The sequence below is a fragment of the Ornithodoros turicata genome, chromosome 2 (genome assembly GCF_037126465.1).
Source record: "Ornithodoros turicata isolate Travis chromosome 2, ASM3712646v1, whole genome shotgun sequence".
NCBI lineage: Eukaryota > Metazoa > Arthropoda > Arachnida > Ixodida > Argasidae > Ornithodoros > Ornithodoros turicata.
In genome coordinates, this window is record NC_088202.1 from 59,601,079 (window position 1) to 59,621,766 (window position 20,688).

Consider the following 20,688-nt stretch of genomic DNA (forward strand, 5'->3'; position numbering starts at 1 on the left):
CCTCGTCCACTATCCCCGTATCAAGACCATCGAGACAATGCTGCACACGTTCCAGACAATTTCGGTATCTCTTCTTGTTTAGAAATAGTTCCTTTCTAATACCTAACGTTTCTCTGCAGGTTTCACTGTAACGCACATTGTGCAGCTGTTCTTCCAGCTGATACCCGGTTCGGGGGGTGATGTACCCGGCTTGGGTATGGAGTCGTTTTTGCAAACGTTCGCCATCGTAGATGAAGATGACATAGAGACAGCTACGACAGAAGTGCTCATGGCGTGCTAAACCACGGAGTGGCGAGAAATCGCCGTGCAGCGGGAACTAGAGGGAGAGCTCTTTTTCAGACTGCCCCGAAGCTTAGAGGAGCAGACTTTACCTCTAGAAGGCACTGCCCCTTTACGCTTTGGCGCAACGGAGCACCTCCTCTGCTCCCTGGTGCACCAGTGGAACAGAGCGAGTGCAGCGGGTTGGAGAGAACTAGCTGAACGCTGGATGGCTAGTCAAATACCGTGAGTGTTTTTCGATAGCGGTTTTTGTTCGTAGAATCTTTATTCTGTTGTTGGGTCATCGTCGATGTTATATGCGATACCGGAACGCATCGAGTAAGTCATGGCGCGGGGTCCAAAGTACAGACGGCACCAGCGCAATGCGAGGAGGAGGTGGTGCTCTGGTTCTACAACGATGGATCGAAAGCCCACGAGGGGCATCCATCCACAACGCGAGCCATTTTGTGGAGAAAAAATGTAAGTAGCCCAGGTCTGCTCTGAGCGAGTGTATTCTATATATGACGTTGTTTTTCAGGAAACGATAGCCGCTGTCACCGCATATCATGAAACACAGGAACAGCCGTCCAGCAACCTCCCCGATAGCCCAACTACCTACCTGTATAGCAGTACGACCCCTCCTTGTGCATCATCCGACAAGAGAGACTCACGAACGTCCTTGTGAATCGAGTGACTGTGGAACAAGGTGCAGACATCTATCGATCAACTCCTTTGTATGTATTCAATAAAGATGTTTCAGTGAAAAAAACACCGAGTCTCGTCAAAGTTATTCGGACTGTTTAATGCGTTGCATTTCGATAACCAAATGGTATTTCAATAAATCGGTGACAAAGTTCACGATGTAGACTGCTTGCAAATGTCGCTGCTTCCGCAGGGCGTGCTTAATGTGAGCGATAGCACGAGCGAGAAGGTCCACGATGTCTGCAGCGATGTAGTTGAATTCTGCGTTGGCCAAGCTCACAAATTCGCTCATCGGTCCCAGGGGTCCGTCCAGAACCGTTATACAGACGTCCTTATAACGGGCGTAGATTCGACGCACCATATCCTGCAGCGGGCTCGGAGAGATCTCTCCTATATTGCCAAAGCCTACCAATTCTATCACGTTGCGAAAAGCAGTGATGACGAGCTAGTTGCGGGGATTTTCGTTGTTGAAACATTCATTCTCCACTTCTTCCTAAGAACCGTGGGCGCGGGAACAATTTTGTAATGAGTGGATCATGTTCACGTATTGATGATGCAAGCGCAGTGCGCGCTGCCTTATACAAATACAAATAAAAACGCGCAAAGCAATGATAGCCACACTGAAACGGAGAAGCCACCCGTCGCCGCTAGGAGCGCGCGAAGTGGAAGGAGCAGAGAGCGAAACCGAAACCGCCCGCGAGGAGATGGCCCCCTCCATGACGGCCGGGCGGGCGGGTGCAGAGGGCGCTAGGAGCGCGCGTAGCGGTCACGCGTAACGCACGTCGCGTAACGGTCACGGAGACATATGGTCGCAACAAAGGTGTTTCGCGGCGGCGTTTACCATGTTGAGGAGGTAACAGAACGTATTCTGGCGATTCTGGCGGACGTGATCGTTGTACTTTGGTTAGTGTTCGGTAGTCGGTAGTCGGTTGGTGTGTTCGGTAGTGGCTGCGTATATAACTGCAGTGGCCATCGTTTGTTGTGCGGCCTGTGCTGTCAACTGCAGTCATGAAGGTGGCACATCTCTCGATCGCTGGGGCATTCCTGCATCGTGTCTTATACATGTTCGAGCCAGGTACCGTGTCGGTGTCCGCAACTTGTGTGCAAGGGCTTCATCACGGTAGGCACTACAAACAAAAATAAAATTGGTGCAAGAGTGGCCGTTATTCTGCATCAGACTCTCACATGCATCAATTACTGTTGTGGTATTATGGTTTGATGTTCTTTGCAGTGTGTCACAAACTTGCAACGCGTAACTGCACCTCCTCGCTTGCTGTGTTTCTAGGGCCGCACGCCTCATATGCAGAAGTACAGAATTTGGAGAAGCCCAGCAATGTGTCTTACATGCTTACAAGCGTAGTGCAGTGTTCACAATGACTTGTGTGCAAGGGCTTTGTCACGATGTGTGAAATAGACAAGACAAGGAACAACTTGTTCCAAGACTCTGTCACACAAATGCGGCGGTTTATGGTGGTGAATGCGGTGTTTGTGTGTTGCCGTATGCCATTCTTAATGTGAAGGAAGGCGGTAACCTTGGAAAGTGAGTGCGTGCACTGTGATACATTGAGACAGCACCCATGTGCCTTTGTGTGTAGTGTTTGGTACAAGAGCTCCTGTTGTTATCGTCCCCTGTGGTAGTGTAATAGTGTGTACAGCACATACCTGCATGTCTACACACAATGTACCTGACTTCTTGTAGAAATCATCATGCACTGAATGGGTTGCTCTGTTTAACTCACGAATATTCATTTTTTCAGGACGATTGTCTCTTGCAAAGAGTGAACTACTTCACATTAAGGTGCAGTGAGTACAAAACTCACTGCACCCTAATCTGTATACTCCTCACATATCGCACTAGATACTCTATACGATATCTCAACATTGCTAAAATAAAAGGATGCGCTAATGCCCTTGCAATAAATCAGAATCCAGAATGAAACGAATCAGAATAAATAATTTGTTCAGACTAGATTAACTTAAATACAAATTAGGTTCTCCTTAACCACAGGCACCACATATCTTGTAAGGCAAGCCTTACATATACTTTCATCAGTAATACTATGCTAGTCGTTCCAACAATTTCATATATACGCCTATATAGTGTTATGGCCTGCTACAGTAGGTTGCCAAGTACAGGACTTACACATAGGCATGTAAAATATGGGAAAGATTTATCACAGTACGTTAGAGAGCAATCTCAGTATAATAATATGTGGCGAATAGGAGCTCTAAGGTGTCTTGGTTTAAGCTTTCTTCTGGGGTACCTTTCTATGAAAATCAAATCCTGAGCTGGAGCACAATAACGCTCAACAAGCAAGACCTAACATACACGAGGTCCGTCTGACCTCGTGCATGTTAGGTCTGAGCCTGAGCTTTGGCGCAACAACACTCAACAACCAGTTTATGTATCTGGATGATGAGTGTTGTGCCCAAGCTCATGCTTTCTTCATCATGGATCTAGTCTACCAGCCCGCCTACTGGATTCGCTATTTTGTCTGTAACCATACCTTTCTTCTTATGTGTGATTTTCATTGTATCGTGCGGTCATGGTTATATTTGCTTCTGATATTCGGACTCATTAATGCACACTCTCTCCTGCATAGGATAATCGTTTGGCCTGCATTATATGTAAACAAGTGAACAGAAAATATAAATGATTAGATGATAAAAAGAATTACTTTCTCAAATGTTCTCTACAGGGAGCCTTAAGGAAATGTTGAATAAGTGACTGATCTCGAAGAAAAATAAAATTGAGATTTTGGCAGAACTACTTCAACTAACATTCTATTGTTCAGTGAGTTGTTTATTAACAAAGGTGGGGTAGCTTTTATTTGGTGTAGTTGAAGGAGGCGTTCTTTTTCTTTTTTCTTACTGATATTATGGCCTCTAATATGTGTAATATTACTCCGGAACATTGTGACATTACCCTCTTTTTTTCCTCTTGCTCAAAGCATGGACTTTTTTGTATTCGTATGCATTGTGAAAAATATGCACAGCTTAAAACGTTATCAGATGACACGCCCAGATGTTAGAGTTGTTCCGCACTCTTGTCAGGATATATTATTACACAGAATAATATTATTACACTGTACATATGGTGGCTGGCGTGCAATGTCCCTTGATCGTAATTTTTGCTACTTCAATAGTGTTCATTTAGTGTTACAGCTAGCACACATATACAGTTATTGACTTAAACCAGCCGCCCTGATGCACACAAGTAGACCCCCGCAAGCCGCTAGCTTTTGGTAGCATTTACAACGAGTCATGCACAGAAATGACCATAAACGTTTCACCAGCTTTGGGAACCCATATGTACTGTCTCCACATTACGCACACAGAACGACTATTTTGCAGAGAACAAAACATAAGTACATCTGTCTATACACCATACAGGTAAATGAGTAAATGACAGAATCAGTAAAGTACAAAGTGAATGAGTGTGCGAGAAAGCGGCAGCATCCCCCATATGACAGCGTCCTCTAAAACAATGTGCCAGGAATAAGACCCTTTCCCATCACTTGCAAGCGGGCGCATTTGCAAGCTGGCATTGTGAACAATTTGGCTTCCATTGTCATTGCACAACTAAATGCTAAACCATCGTAATCATCATTACTTTAAACAGCTTGAATAGCCCTGCCTTTAATATTCCTGCTGCAAACAGCACATCATGCATTACAATTCTGTGAAATCACTTCGTCAGGCATGGTGCTTCACCCGTTGACATAATTAAGAACAGCAGTGAAAGTACATGTCATATAGTGAAGAGCATATGACAAAAATAGTGGAACATAGGCTTAGAGAAATTTTCCTTTGGATAGGAGTAGTACTTCTCTGCAAAAAATATTTCTGATGTAATCTTGCAAGCACTATTACCCATATCATGGTGGCACAAAAGTGGTACACAAGGTCACATTCTTATAGCCTTATTTTTGATAACTACCTAGTGTAGTTAGCGAGGGGAATGGGCATACCGAGAGGGGGGCAAAGTGGTCGTGGCCAGAGCTGGGCAGTAATACTGATATTTTGTATTATAATACAAATACATAATACATGACGGCAATGGGTATTATAATACAAATACATAATACTCTTGCGCCGAGGTATTATAATACATAATAATAATACATCTATGTATTACTTGAGTAATACTAGTAATACAATTAACTGGATTGATTGTGAGCCCGTTTTCCTAGTGAAGGGTTCTCCTTCATGCTTTCTTCATACTCAAGGTGTGCAGAGGGATTGACCCTCTGAAATGCAAAAAAGAAAAAAAAACAAAGAAAGAATGAAAAACGGATGTCGTGCAAGAACGTTTTACGGATCCCGTTCACGTGCGCGGTCAGTTTAACCTGCAGAAGAATTACGCGTCATCATTATTAGGGTGATGTTGGTTATGTCCTCACTTTTTCACACAACATAAATAAAAACAATAGAGATTCACTTTGAGATACCTTCAAGTTGGAGGTTGACTACTTTGACGCGCTGATCACTTTCGAACAGAATATACATTTTGCCTTCAGTGTGGCAAACCGGCCGTCCAAAATTGTGAATTTCTGACGCAAATTTGACGCCAAAATTGTGCAGTTCTGACCGGGCACGCTGTTAATGGGTCACGGCTACAAGCACCCTTCTACGAAGACATTGCACGTGCGGTGACTAAACATGAGGGGATGTCGTCGTTGTCCCGGAGAAACGCCCGGAAACGAGTGTTCTCAACTCTGAACTCATTGATCCAGTCCCGTGTAATCTGGGATAGCGGTCTTATTGTCAACCTACGGTCCGCGTGGCCGCATACCAGGCGCCTTTGTTTGTCACCAATGGGAGATGGGCTTCTTGGAAGGAAGATTACCGATCATCTGCACATGTGGCGCTTTTGTTAGGACCAAAAGGTCCACAAAAAGTATTACGACTTCACAAGTAATATAATACATGTAATACCTCAATTTTGTGTATTATAATACAGATACAAATACATTTTTAGAATCAGTATTATAATACATAATACAGATACTCAAAGTATTACAGTAATAGTATTATAATACAAAGTATTACTATTACTGCCCAGCCCTGGTCGTGGCCCTCCCAGAACTCCAAGGTCGCTTGTGCGAATAGTGCACACTTTAGTCATAGGTCATGATGATTATTCTCAGGTGTCATGATAGTGACCTCTGAACACCCGCACAGTGCACAATGTCTGGCTCCAAAAAAAGATGTGGTGGGGGTGGGTGTTTGCACACTAGGTATCAGTGTTTATATGTGGATATACACTATTTATTAGCAAATTGCACACATATAGCGGATGTAAATATTAGTTCAGTACAACAATAAAGAATGTGGACTACAAATGTTAATACACTTTGTACTGTAATGTTAATACTATTTCTGATTGTAAGTGTGTCTTACCATTGTACGCATGCCTCAGTATCAGATGCTTGCTCTACAGGCGAAAACAAAACTTTTTATGGCCATCACTGGCTGCTGTGGTGTACTTGAGGTTAAAACTAGGTGAGCTTCACTTTCCACGTTGCAGCTCCAGAGGTAGTATGCAACAAAGCAATAATCATACCGCTGCTGGCGTTCTAGTTTTCGTGTGTATGCAGTCTCTGGGGTTGTGGCAGACCCTGCATTGTCTCTGCCACGTGTTCTCCTCCTCCTAGCAATATGTCAGTCAAATCAGTGGTCAAATGAAATTTTGTGTAGTTGACACACCATACACTGTGTTTCTGTTTCATTCAATGTATGACATCTGCTGTGCTGATTTCCTTATATACATATGAATGTGCTCTTCTGGTTCATGCGTGATGTTAGCCAGAGTACCAGCATAACACTGTAATGGTACTTCATAATGGCAAACCTGAGAGGGACAAAATTTGGATGGAGCAATTAATCCGCCAGTCTGCTGTGTCTATGCAGTTTTATATGTGCACTCTGCACTATTATGCAGTATTGCTTGTTGTTGAGTTTTGTCATTAATAATTTTAGGGTGAAACATTTGTCACATTGAGCAAATGGCTCTTAAGAAACAACTGGACTGGGGTTGGAGTGCAGACAAGAGCTGGGTGGGACGACTGCTAAATCATGTACCATATGCCTCACATATGCATGATATGAAAAAATCAGTTTTGTTTGTTCATCTTCTGTCAGTTACTTCCCTGACAGCATGCTTATGAGGCATCTTTTACTGCAGTAGCTCACAGCAACGGGCACGGCATCATCCAGGGCAGTTGATGTACACATCTCAGCCTCATAATAATCTAAGCTTGACTGACTGAGAACTTGAGAGCCACTGGGAACCACTTTACTATGATGCCTACCTGCACTGCTATGTTCCACGTTGTGATGGTGTCGGGGTACTGTCAATGGCTCGTGGTGTAGGGGGCTGGGTCTCTGTGTTGCTGTTCGGTAGAGACAGGGTGGCGCTGCTGAATGGAATTGATGTTTATGTTGACGAAACATGTCATGCATAGTGTCCCTGGCAGAAATTCGAGCTGAATACTAAGTAGGTCCACTTGAAGACCAAAATTGTCCCATTTTAATTTTCAAGCGGGTTCAGTAAGGATTCCAGCTAAAATTTTTGCCTGGGGTGGTAAAGTAAATTTAGAAACCTGGGAGCTCCTTGGTTTCCCACTACTGCTTCTGAGGTCCGGCTGCACGAAACGGATTATAGTTTTTGCAAATAAATGTTGTACTTGCATATTATCTTACGATTCAAGATCTGCCGCAGCGACTGCATCGTCATCGAACTCGTTTGTGTCCTTCGAGAATTCCTGCGGTAAAGCCTCCCAAATGGCTTTGACGATCGCCGACAACTGAAATTCAGGGCCTCCGCCCGTACCGCGGTGTTCTCTCTGGCACTTTCGGACGTTTTCTTTCGCGGCCAGTTTCAGGCGCTTCCACTGTCCTTTTATTGCATCTTGTGATCGCGCGGCCCGAACGCAGTCATTGCATTGAAACGATCCGTTATGGCGTGCCATGCTTCCTTTTTTTGCTTACAGTACGTCCGTCCGCAGATTTGTCTTCTACGACGGTAACATACTCTAAAACAAGTTCTGCGACGTAGAGCTTTTCGGAAAAGTTCCAATTCTCTGATCTTACTCGCCTCGCTGCCATTTCGCGCTCACGTGTTCGTCTGCTATGTGTCGTCTGCTATATAACGATCGGGTCACGTAACGAATTATGAAACTGAAAGGCAAAGTACTGAAACGCAACATAGGTGAGAGTGTATCCAAAGGTATGTGTTCCTATGAAAAATGCGGATTTCGCTCCAAAAACGTGTATAATGTTGCGCTCACGCAACACGCGACGCTCTCGTCTACTCAAAGTCAGCGCCGTGTATGCCAAAGGGAGCCTGGCCATTAGGAGGAGCCTAAAAAAGAGGCTCGAACTGTCAATCAAATTGAGCGTTTTTCATTGGCTACTGCTTTCTATGCGGGCCGCCATGACACCAAAATTTTCCCGAAAATGGCGGCGTAGCTTGGAACGGCGAAGCGAGGATTTCATGACTTTTTTTTTTTTCACAAGTCACGTGAATTTTATTCCGTAAGTGTACATTGTGTTGCAATTATCTTGCAAATCACCTTTAAATTACGCTCCAGTGTCGATGTTTACCTGAAAATAATGTTACGTCGTCCTTGTTAGGCCTAGTAACGAGAGCGATCACAGGCAAATAGTAAGAAAAACGCTACGGATGGCCAAAAATTTGCATTTGATTACATACTTTTACCCATATACACCCCTTCGCCCGTTCTTGATTCGATCTTGTTATATTTCATAGTTAAAATACGTATAATGCCGGCAGTCTGTTCCAAGTAGCGGTTCTGCCGGCCAATCGGTTCTGCTAGCGAGCACTTCTGCTTCTGCGTCTTCCCGACATGCCCCTCTCCATCCAGATGGCGCCGTTAAAAGTGGACGCAAAATACATTATGTTGCTAAGTCGTCAGGGAATATCCTATTCCATCTAATCCAATCCAGTTTCCCGAAAATGTCGGCACCCAGTGAATACAGGTAATATATAGCTTGGATAGCCTGGAATTAATAGCGAACTGTATTTTGGCTCGTGATTGGCCAGAGAGCTCAAAAAGTGGGTGGAGCTCCAGGTATAGGCATGTTCCATTAATGGCCAGACTCCCTTTGGCACACACGGCACTGCTAAAAGTGAGGATTCATTCGAGATAATGAACGAACTTCGGGAACTCGACGAAATTCAACAACTCCAGGATTTCGAGTCAAACCCTATGACAAGGTCCATAAGAGACCGTTTAGACCCCTTTAGAACATGGTGTGATAGGGGTTTTAGGCGCCGGTACCGTTTCTCAAAGGATACTGTACGATTCATTATTGAGGTGGCGCGTCCTGATTTGCAAGCGAGTGAGTTGAACAATGCGATATCACCAGACCTGCAAGTGCTGAATGCATTGCTATTTTCGCCAAAGGCTCCTGCCAAGACGATTCACGGCTTTAGTCAGCCTACGCAATCGCGGATAGTGCGTAGAATTTCAGTAGCCCTGGCCAGCAGGCGAGCTCACTTTATCAAGTTTCCGGTGCTCCCAGCTGAGCAAGAAGCCTCAAAGACTCAGTTCCTGAGGAGGTTTGGCTTCCAGTTCACCGTTGGCGTGATAGATTGCACGCATATCCGCACTAAAAGCCCCGGTGGACAAGCTGCACAAATGTACATAAACAGAAAGGGGTACTACTCCCTGAACGTGCAGGTACGTTACTAAAATGAGTACAATAGAGCACAGAGATGACTGTTACGTTAAAATCCCCCCTGCCTGTAATGTTCTCCCTAGAACACACACCACATATGTTGAAGCTGTACACTGTAAATTACTATTCCAAGAAAATTTGTGAACATTTTGTTGTCATAGGGCGGCGTGGTCATGCCCAGAAAATGTTAGATTTCAAGTGTAATGTTGCAGAGAAATCGACATATAATTACTCATTATTGGCTGTTACATATCCATTTTATAATGAGCCGAACTTTGGTGATGGCAAATGTGGTCAAAAATTTAATTTTTTTTACTTGAGGAGACAAAGTCCACAAGATGATGCCAATATACTGAACCGTCTCTCCTTGGTGTACGTATCTAGTTCTGTTCATCACTTTCAGCTAGTGTGTGATGCAAAAGAGGCTATCACAAACGTCGTTGCGCGGTGGCGAGGAAGCGCTCACGACAGATATATGGATATGGCTGGAGTCTGAGCTCCACAGGACATTTTCCTCTGGTGTAAGGCACTTCTTTATTGCTATCTCAGGGAGGTATTTCAGGAAGTGACTGAATGTAAATGTTCTGGCTGTCAACAGGCAATACATGGAGTTCTTCTTGGGGACAACGGTTATGCAACAACAGAGTACCTGCTGACACCACTCCTGAGACCTCGAACTGAACGAGAAGAGCGCTACAACGCCGAACACCGCAAAACTACGCAGCTCATTGAACGTGTCATGGGGCAACTGGAAAACAAATTCCGTTGCCTCATAAGAAAACTTGAAGTCAGGTTAGAAACAGCAAAGGCTGTCAGAGTCGCTGTCTGTCTTTTCCACAACATTGCAAAAAACACACTATGGTTGGTCATGCTAAACATGCATTCACCAGACAGTTTCATCTAAGAGGCAGACTTTTTCAGATGAGGAAGACGATACCTCGAGCAGCGATGATGACAGCAGCGATGATGAGGATACAGAAATCTACTCCCTCGCTGACACATATGACACTGAAGAATACCAAATTTCTCCCCAAGGAAGTGGATCATCATTCCGTTCAAATTTCATCGCAACCTATTTTACCCACTGAGCACGGTGTGGCAGTATTTATTTATCTAGAGACGTGCAGTCTGACTGCTAAACTAGAATTATTAGCATGACATCTGTCGCATGACAGTATAATTTATATGTGTACAAACGTAACTGTCCGTACCTCATGCTTTATTCTTTGTTGTATTGCAAGATGTTTGTCTATTTTCCTACAACTGACAACATCATCATTCATACTTAGTTAGATACAGTGAATGTGTGTGAATACATATAAGCATAGTGCTTTATTCTTTTTTGCACATAATCGATAGCTGCCAAATGGCCACGTAATTTATTTCTACGCTCATGTGTTCAGTGTGGATGTAGACTGCTGCAAATGCAGGACAGAGATATACCCATGTTAACGTTACCTGTCTGTCTTTTACATAATCGACAGCTGCCAAATGGCCACGTAATTTATTTCTACTCTCATGTGTTCAGTGTGGATGCAGACTACTGCTATAGCAGTAGAAACATATGTACAGCTTAGGACAAAAGTTTACACAACACCTGGGTATCACATTACTCCATTGGGGTGACACCCTAGCTGTGAACACGAGTGGACACACGTGCTATGAGATGGATAGAATAGCCGGGCACCCATTTCTTATCCAATCTCTTCCTAATAGCTAGCATGAGTCTGCTTCAAAGAAGACATAAGCCACTGCCGTGTTCTGTAAACTTTTGTCTCAAGAAGTACCCATATATACCACCAGTATATCCGAAGTGCATGCTTGTATGAGAGAGGTCATTCTTGCGGAATTGTGCAACAACTTTTATTCACTGAAAGGAAAAGAGTTCACAAATACAAAGTTGTTGTGATGAGATGTGTCCATAAGATAACTGGAAAGCTATCAAATAATTCCAGAATGATTGTGCTTACACAATGCAGGAAAACTGCCTGTAATTCGTCATGGGTCTTCCTTAGCAACCGTTGCACCCCGAGGTAATGAATATGTTTCCAGTTTCCTTTAGCACAATCACTGACGCACTGACTTTTGCAGAAGGATACCTACAAATGAATATAGTTAAGTACCAGATGATGGATAGATTGAAATGAATGCAGGGGCCCTATTCTCGTCAGAGTAATTGACCTCAATTGAATATCTCGCCCGTCACACCTTCTTCCCGTAAAGACCAATGATAGGCAAAGACACAAGTAATCAAGGTCGATGACTTTGAAGAGAAAAGGGCCCAGCTGTCTACTTGAATATGTTATAATATCATGGTAGTAACACACACCTATAGACGTTGTGGTCATTGGCATTTTCGACCTCTTCTAGTGGGGTGTGCTAAAAATAGTAAAAAGACATATTTCAACCGTGTTAGGCGCTTGCATATGCTTCCAGAAAAATAAAGACCTCCTGTACTTCTGTTGTGGTATTTCCATAATATTGGAACATGTAACCTGCTCAAATTTCAGTGTTCCGTGTGACTGCAACAGCATGCATTATCTCCATGCCTCAAGACTATACACTATCTCCGTCACGGAAGAAGAAGCAGCAACAACTATATTTTATGATGATAAATGAGGAGCCGAAGAGGCAAATGCGTTTTATGATCGGTTTCATTGCACCGTTAACGCAACTCTGGAAACTATACTGACTGCCAAGAGAACACACCGTGCTGGTTGATATCAAGTAATAATTTATAACTGGTTCGTAGCGATACAACTATGACCATAAGCGACGCAGGTTGATATCCTCCCATATTGCGTGAGAGCCCATTTCTCCGCTTTTCCAAATTTCTCCGCTAGCAACGACAATTTAACGTGTTATTGCTCTTGCTGTGCAATGACGGGTGCACTTGCCGTGTGTTTTACAAAAAATGACATTCATAATAAGCGCTGTCATCACCTACTCCGTATTTCAAGATGCACTATGATGTCCTGCCACCAAAAATATCTCCCTGCCTTGGATTGCTATACGGATTTTATCCAACGGTACATGTCGATGTCATTCCCTTCAACAATGTTTTCTGTACGGTTGAGTTCATAATAACGAGCGCCGCATTTTTCGTGTCCTTCGCCACACGTTATTCCCGTTTACTTTACTCACGATGCAATTACAACGCTAATTTTGCTTCCTTTTACCAGCTCGACTTCAAATCGGTGCAACAACACCGACCGTAACTACTCTACTAGGTTTGTCTCATGCTTTTTCACAACATACGCTCACAGCTGCAACGTAAATAAACCGACGTTAAACTACCCCCTCCCCTAGTTCAAATTCGTCCCATTCAAATGCATGGGACTTAAACCAGCGGGTTTAGGTCGGTCTAAGTTGCATGATCCGGCCATCGAAATGGAATATTCGAGGCAAACACTGGTCCCATTGTGAAAAAATCCACCTACTGATGGTTCCTAATAGCTATATCAATCAAAACTTACCCAGGATTTGATGAAAAATTCTCGGTGAACCGGAGATTAGGCCTACCTGCCATCGTCGCTTCTGGCAGAGTCTAGTAAAATGCGCATGCGCCGTACATGGAGGTCGCCATGGGCTCCGCGACAGCGGTCTTCGGCGCACTGGGCGGTGTGCAAGGATAGGCGAGCGAAAGTCACAGGTGATCGATTTAAACCCGACGTCACTAAACCGATGGTTTGTCGGTTCGTGAATGCGGGTAGTTGTCTTCCACGAGTGATGTTAAACACGGTGTGACATGTTCTCATAATCACAGGGAGCAAACAAAAATGCTGTCAACCACGACGTACGCAAGCTGAAACTAGCAAGTGAGGTTTATTGAACGAACATGAGATGAAAGAACTACAGGGGCTGGAAGGGGGGAGGCGAAGGTACAGCAGGAAGGGAAGGCCGTTTGCTGTTATTCCGGAACACTCTAAAGGACCTTCATGTTGGGAACAATAATCAACAGACGGTCAGTCATAGTGGTGTAACGTGTCCAGTGTTGTAGCTTAAGTCTGCTGAAGTATGCCAAAAGTCAGATTAACGATATCGACACTTTGTTCTGTCCTTCGGGTAGTTACCTTAATTTAGGCCGCGTCGGTCTTCGTGTCTCAATTGGTAATATTTTATGGAAATATAAAAATCGTCTCTAACAAGCTTCCTTTAACCCTTTTAACCGAAATACGGCCGCTTCTAGCAGTGATATGGCACGGGTATCCCCACCCCACCATATTCCAGGAAAACGGAACGCGTCGATTCTTGTAATGCCCTGAATGCAAATAGAAAGAGCACACACACTAGACAAAATCATTTGTTGTCACGGCTAGGCAGCTCCTGGTCATCACGAATAGTACAGGACGCCATTCCATTCCGATGATAAACAATACTGACCAAAGGCTAGCGAAGGCGGCCCATCAGGATATTGCCTGTGACATCTGATCACACGTGCGAGACTATCAGGTCACATCTATTCTATTTAGACACGTACTGCGTTTGCCACGTGCCATCAAGTGGGAATTGAGTTGTTAAGCCCTTTCCTTCGGTTACCGACCAGCATTCGTTCGATCGCTTTCGCATCAGAGAATATTCCTGCCAGTACCGGTACCCTCAAACTAAATGAAAAGTGCAAGTCATATAACAAACAAATTCATAGTTTATTTAACGCATTAGCTTGATACGGCTCATTTTACATGGGATATTGCTGAATCCACAAAATAACCTAACAGCTGAAAAGTGAATGTGCACTTTGGTGGAAATTCCATATTCACTGCCCAGAGCAGTGCCATTGTAGTGTGGCCAGGGCTGCAGTGTTGCAAAAGTGTAGTGGTTGTTGCCAGAGCATTCGGCAGGCAGGGAACCTCCATCCTTACATCATCCAGGCATATAGCAAACTTTGACGTGTCATAGATGCTCTCCTGTAACGCGCCTCAATATGCAATAAATCAAGCGCATAGATGTTTCGAAAGATATAAACATATTAAATGAACACAAATAAGTTTGTTAGAGCCGCTTCACTCAACACATCAACAAGGGCATCAGGTCCCCAGTAAGTCTTTGTAAATGATAATAAAGTTAGCGCTCTTGAGGAAAGCCAAAGGGGACTGCAGGAAAGTCCCTGCACAGGACAATTAAATACTTGCAATCACTGTATTATGTCCAACACAAAACTACACCAACTGAGATGATGCCTACAAAGATTTGGTAAAATAATTATTGACTGCAGTCCACCAGTACACCATGATCATGCATCCAAAACCATGTTCCGCAGATAGGTAATGGCTAAAAGCAATAGGTCTGAAGAATGCAGTGGCAAAGTCTGCCACAACATCAGGATAACAAATTAGAACAGCGTACCATGAAAGAACCATACAACCAGCCATTATGAGTTTTCGATTATTCTTGGGAACTAAAATGCTGGGTGTTTACAAACATGTAGTGAAGCATGCGCTCCCCTGATAATTCTGTTCCATTTGGTACAGCATGATCCCGTTGCGAACGGAATAGTAGTTACATGCGATAAACATACCAAGGGGCTGATGAATATCTCTCCATGCTGCATCCCATGACATCTTCAAAAATAAAATCAACACATGCAGTGTATTGCGAAACTAGTGTCATTCATTGTAACATAGAGGAACATTCAGACATTCAGCATTAGCATTCTTACATTATAGTGGCCAATTCCCACCTAGGAACTTCGTCGGCATATGATGGGCAGGAAGGATGTTTGTATTCATATGAATACTACATAAAGCACGATGGTAGGTACTACGACTACAGGCTTTCTGTTAGTGCTTCCTTCATGTATTCCATAATAACTTACTATAAAGAACAACACCGAGAACTACATACTGACTATCAGATGGGGTGTGTAAGGAATGTGATGAAAATAAGAAGATGATATGTATGAGACAATTGATGTTCTGAGGCTGGAACACATAGAAAGGACAAATACAAACATAGCCTCAAGTGCCTAAGAAATTAATTATGAAAAATGGAAGTCACTGAAAAGGTAGGACTGGAGCCCACATCTTCTAGATTACTAGATTACCGGTCCAGGGCTCTACCAAATGAGCTAAGCTAACACACGTCTCCAGCGACTCCTAAGGGCGCGTCATCTGAAGGGACAAACCAACCACTCTCTCACTCATCCCCCTTTCACTTTTACATTTTTCTCACGCATACACACATTCATACGACGGGATCCACGCAAGCGGCATCTGCTGAACATGAGACAATTGATGTTCTGAAGCTGGAACACATAGAAAGAACAAATACAAACAAAGCCTCAAGTGCCTAAGAAATTAATGATGAAAGATGGAAGTCACTGAAAAGGTTAGCCAGGTGTAGGACCCGAACCCACATCTTCCGGATTACCGGTCCAGGGCTCTACCAAGTCCTACAGCTGGCTAACCTTTTCAGTGACTTCCATCTTTCATGATATGTATGTTGGAAACAGTGGCGGATCCCCAAAATGTCAGCTTATACCATTGAATTTTCCTCTCTTCCCTCCTCCACTACGCGCTCCGACAAAGAAACCGCCTCCTTCCCCAAACCGAGGGACTGGATCCGCCCCTGGTTGGAAACACATACATTGCTCGGGTAGTAGAGGAATTGCTGTGCAAACCGTTCTCCTATTCAGTCTAGCTCAATGTAAAGCCATCAACGAACGCCGATTCTGGCAGCTCGTGGAACTAGGAAGTGTTGGGGCGTGGACGTATGCAGCTGAATGAATAAAACAGTGAATGAATGTATAAATGAATAAAACAATGAGACAATGAACAAGAAATGTTTGAAAATAAGAGCGCAAAACTACCACACTGTGGCACAGAATGTACCAGCGGTTAAACTATAAAGCACGACAGAGAAAAGCAGAAGATATTGTGCATAGAATCACATTCAAACAATGCACACTGATGTACGACATTATGAACATCTTGCTCGAGAGGTCAATACTTTAACAGGGAAGCTTACTCTTTGAGCAAGTGATGTGTATCCAAACTTGATTTAATTTTGTCCTGGGGCAATCAGAGGAAGGAATAATGGCTTCCGTGCGATTTCTTTCCGCTCCCTTTAGCGGAACAGTAATCCCTGGTATCGTTCTTCTTTTATGGATTCCTGTGAATGTCTTCATGGCTTAACTGAGAATCCTCCTTCGAGCTCTAAAATTTTTCCGAGACCCTACAAACGCGAACATGTCAGCCTGTTTCTGTACAAACCGCATCATAACGGTCGGATGCGGGAGGAGGCGATCCGTATTTTTTATTTTTCAGCGAATCAATCAATCAATCAATCAATCAATCAATCCGAGAGCAGGCGACAGGCTGGCGCAAGCGAACGTGAGCAACCGGGAACGGTTGTGGTGCTGCTAGTGAAAGAGCTCGCCGTTGTCGGCTTCACAGAGGTGGGCAACGTCACGACTAACGCTCGGGAATGCCCGTCCTGGGCCGACTTCTAAGGGAACTGTGCCGACATGTCTGACAGCCGTCTGAGGGAAACCCAGGAAAAACCCAGACAGCACTGCCGGCACCGAGATTCCAACCAGGGTGGGGGGTGTCGAGGTAGCTCGCCGTTGTTGGCCGCACTCAAGTGGGCATCGTCACGACTATAGCCAAAAGAAAGGAAAGTGGGAGAGGGGAGTTGAGGACTTCAAAGTCATGCAGAGGCAGGATGGCCGATACTGATGGGACGGAGGCACACTGTAGGTGAGAGGTGCACTAGAGTGGTCTTTCCGCTAGGCCCGTTTCTTGAAGAAAGCTCACGAGGTCGCGAGTTTTTGAAAGTCGATCCGCACAAGAACCTTCGGGGAAGAGGACGTCCGTCAGTATGCCAGGCCTGGCCTGGGGAAGATGAGTTTCCCGCATAGTATGGTATGCACGGCATTCTGTCAGGACATGCGCTATAGTCTCCGGATGATTACAGTGCCCGCAACTGGAGTCCTCCCTGGAGCCGATCGTGAACAGTTGCGAGTTCGTGAACGCAGATCCCGTGCGTAATCGATGGAGCATTGTCTGCATACCATGCGGAAGATCTTTCGTGGGAAGAGAGGGTCGATGATTCTGCATCATGTCCTGTATGCCAGGTATAGGTCGGCGCAATCATGATCGCAATGCCTTATCAAAGCCTGATGATCGCGATCATGAGTGCGATCACGAAGCACTGGCAAGGCTGCCAAGATCATGATCGCGCCGACCTATGATGCTAGGATGACCCACCTCAACTAGCTGTTTGACGACCATGTGCCTGTCGGTGTCGGCCGGGACTGGTAAGGATGGGCTGCAGCTGCGGTGTGCTGAGGAAGCTAGCTAGTCCGCTCGTTCGTTGTCTCTGATGCCGACATGAGACGGGATCCATTGGAGCGCAAGCTCACCTCCGGTTAGCCTATGCTGGGCACACGACCTCCTTATACATCGGGCTAGGACGCTACCACACATGGGGTTCACGACGTTGTTGAGGGAACTTCTGGAGTCCGTAAGCAAAACGGCCTTAGTTATTCCGGTGATTTGAACCGCAGCAGCTGCGTGTAACAAGGCCAGGAGTTCGGCCGTCGTAGATGAGATTGGGTAACGAACTGATTTCCCTTGCCAGGCCATGTTCATTGACGGGATGTAGTACGCGCTGGTAACGCTCTCGGAACGGTGGTCAATGGAGCCATCCGTGAACACCAGAGTATGTGTGTGGTAGACGTCGCTTACCAGGTTCTCAGCCGCCATCCTGGCCGCCAGGGGGCTGGACTCGCTGTTCTTCCGTAGACCCGGGATGTGAAGCGTTGTTGCGGGCACGAACTCCCGCCACGGCGGCGTAGGTGGACTAGCCGGGAGCCGAGGAAGAGCCCCCCTGTTGGCTAGAGAGCTGGTGGCACTAGCCAGGCGTTCCTAGGGATGTGTGTGTCCATTGTTCAAGGTCGGTGAAGAGGGAATGCTTGTTGGTAGATGTTGATGCATTATCCAGAAACTGGAGTCCTTTGAGCTCAGAGTGGACACTAATAGGCTTTTCCTTAGCTTCCAGGTACGTTTGGGAGACGCTAGAGAAGGTTGGGAGACCAAGGGCAGTTCTTATTCCAGCGCTATGAAGGCGCTCAAGGGCCTGCCATTGTGTAGGCGCGAGGTCTACGTATGGCGCCACGTAGAGAATGCGTGACAAGATCAGGGCTTTGTGAAGGGTGAGCAATCACCGCGCATTGCAGCCCCATGATTTACCGCTGATTCTGCGAAGCAGGTTGAGCGTTTTCTTTCCCTTGCAGATAGTCTCGTTCACTTGCTTAGACCAGCGTAGTGTGCTATCGATGGTGACACCAAGATATTTACATGACGCGCATCTTGGGATGGGAGTGTTGTTAATGCTGAGGCTTGGGAAGTCTTTGCCCACGTACTTTCCACGGGGAATGCAGACCATGCATTTTGACTTCTCTGGCGACGCTTCCAGCCCTCTCGCAAGCAGCGCTGCATTGAGGCCGTTCAAGGCAATATCAGCTGTGTCACGAACTTTCTCCTTGTCCGTTCCCACGATGCGGAGGCAGATGTCGTCCGCGTAGATGGTGAGATGAAGGGCGTACGGTGTAGGGCGGATTCCTCGGTGAACCCCGGCCATGATTAAGTTGAATGGGGTGATAGAACACTGCCTTGTGGGACTCCTCGCTCAAACTTCTTCACAGAGCTAATACACCCGCGGACGGAGACGTCAAACGTTTTGTTGGATAGAAAGACACTTAGGTATCCCAGCTGGCGGCCAGTGACTCGAGCTGCTTCGAGCGCAGCGAAACATGCCGAGTGCGTTACCGTAGTCGTATGCCTAAGAAAGCGAGAGCAAACTCATTGGACTCTCTCGCTTGCTTCAGGCTAGTAGCCACTTCAGCGATTGCGTCAGACGCGCTCCAGCCCTTCCGGAATGCTGTAATGTGATCCGGGAAGCAACTGCCTCGCTCCAGGTCTCAAGCCAGCCTTTTGTGAATTATACGCTCCAATAATTTGCCAACGCACGAGGTTAGAGCAATGGGACGGTAAGAGCACAGTTCCGACCGACTGTTGTCTTCAAATGAGTGTCAGCCAATTAGACCCGAAAAGTGTGATGTCAGGGCCTGGAGCCAATCAGAAGGAAAATAGTGATCGACGCGCAGTGGTCACGGTTGGAGTGTAGTTGAGCGCATCGCAAACCGTTGCACCCATTACCTGTCAACTACGCCCTTGTTCTAAAGGAGGAGATAGACCTAACGTAAATTGCAAATGCTGAACGAACAATTAAGAGAAACACAACAAGACAACTATTAAGAAAAACACAACATTTAAGCCTCACACACGTCCTTGCAATGACATCAAAGACTACAGACGAAAAGTCAGCGAGTGCTGTTGGCGGGACTCGAACATACACCTATCTGATTGCTGGTCAGCTGTGCTACTAAGGGAGAGGGGTGCGATCACATACGTCGTCGGAGTAGAGAGTGGGAGAACGGTAGAAAGATTGCCGTTCTACCCGCATGGGTACAAAAATTGTAGTTTTTACTTAGAGTCTGAGGATTTACCTGGGTTTTCGGGCAGACTTTCCAGACGAATGTCCGCGCACTTCCCCCTGGACGCATACTAACCCCCCTGTCCCCACTCCTTCCTGCTGTCCTCTGCATATGTCCTCTCCACGTCTGTACGTCGCTCAGAGCCGCAGTTGCTTCGCGGCACCAACATGGTACAAAAAAGAAAGAAAATAAATCCGTTCAGAGGGCGTCTTGTGGGCCTTTCGAGTTGCACCAAACATATAGGAAGTGCTGGTGGCTTGAGTGACATTGGGATGTTTTGGTGCACTAAAGTAGTAACGTGGAGAGCTAATCGTGGAGAAAGTGGGATGTGACACGATGAAGATAAGGACCGACTCATATGAGGGAAATATTAGATGGAAACGGATTTTCACGAAAAAGTCATACCACGTAATCTAGAACAGGCTAAAATTTAACTCTAACAATAGTAAAGTGCAAGTAGACCAGTGGAGATTATTCGAATGAGGATCTCCCCTAATCAATGTTGGTCATTTTGCCACTCACAC

General features: G+C 45.4%; 1 long non-coding RNA gene across 1 annotated transcript; it reads right to left on the bottom strand.

Moving 5' to 3' along the window:
* Positions 1-1,041: 1,041 nt before the first annotated feature.
* LOC135383578 (uncharacterized) lies at positions 1,042-7,444 on the bottom strand. Its single transcript, XR_010419946.1, has 2 exons — positions 7,275-7,444; positions 1,042-2,087 (listed from the first exon to the last, which is right to left on the bottom strand). It is a non-coding gene; the product is annotated as an uncharacterized LOC135383578 (long non-coding RNA).
* Between the last annotated feature and the right edge of the window lie 13,244 nt (positions 7,445-20,688).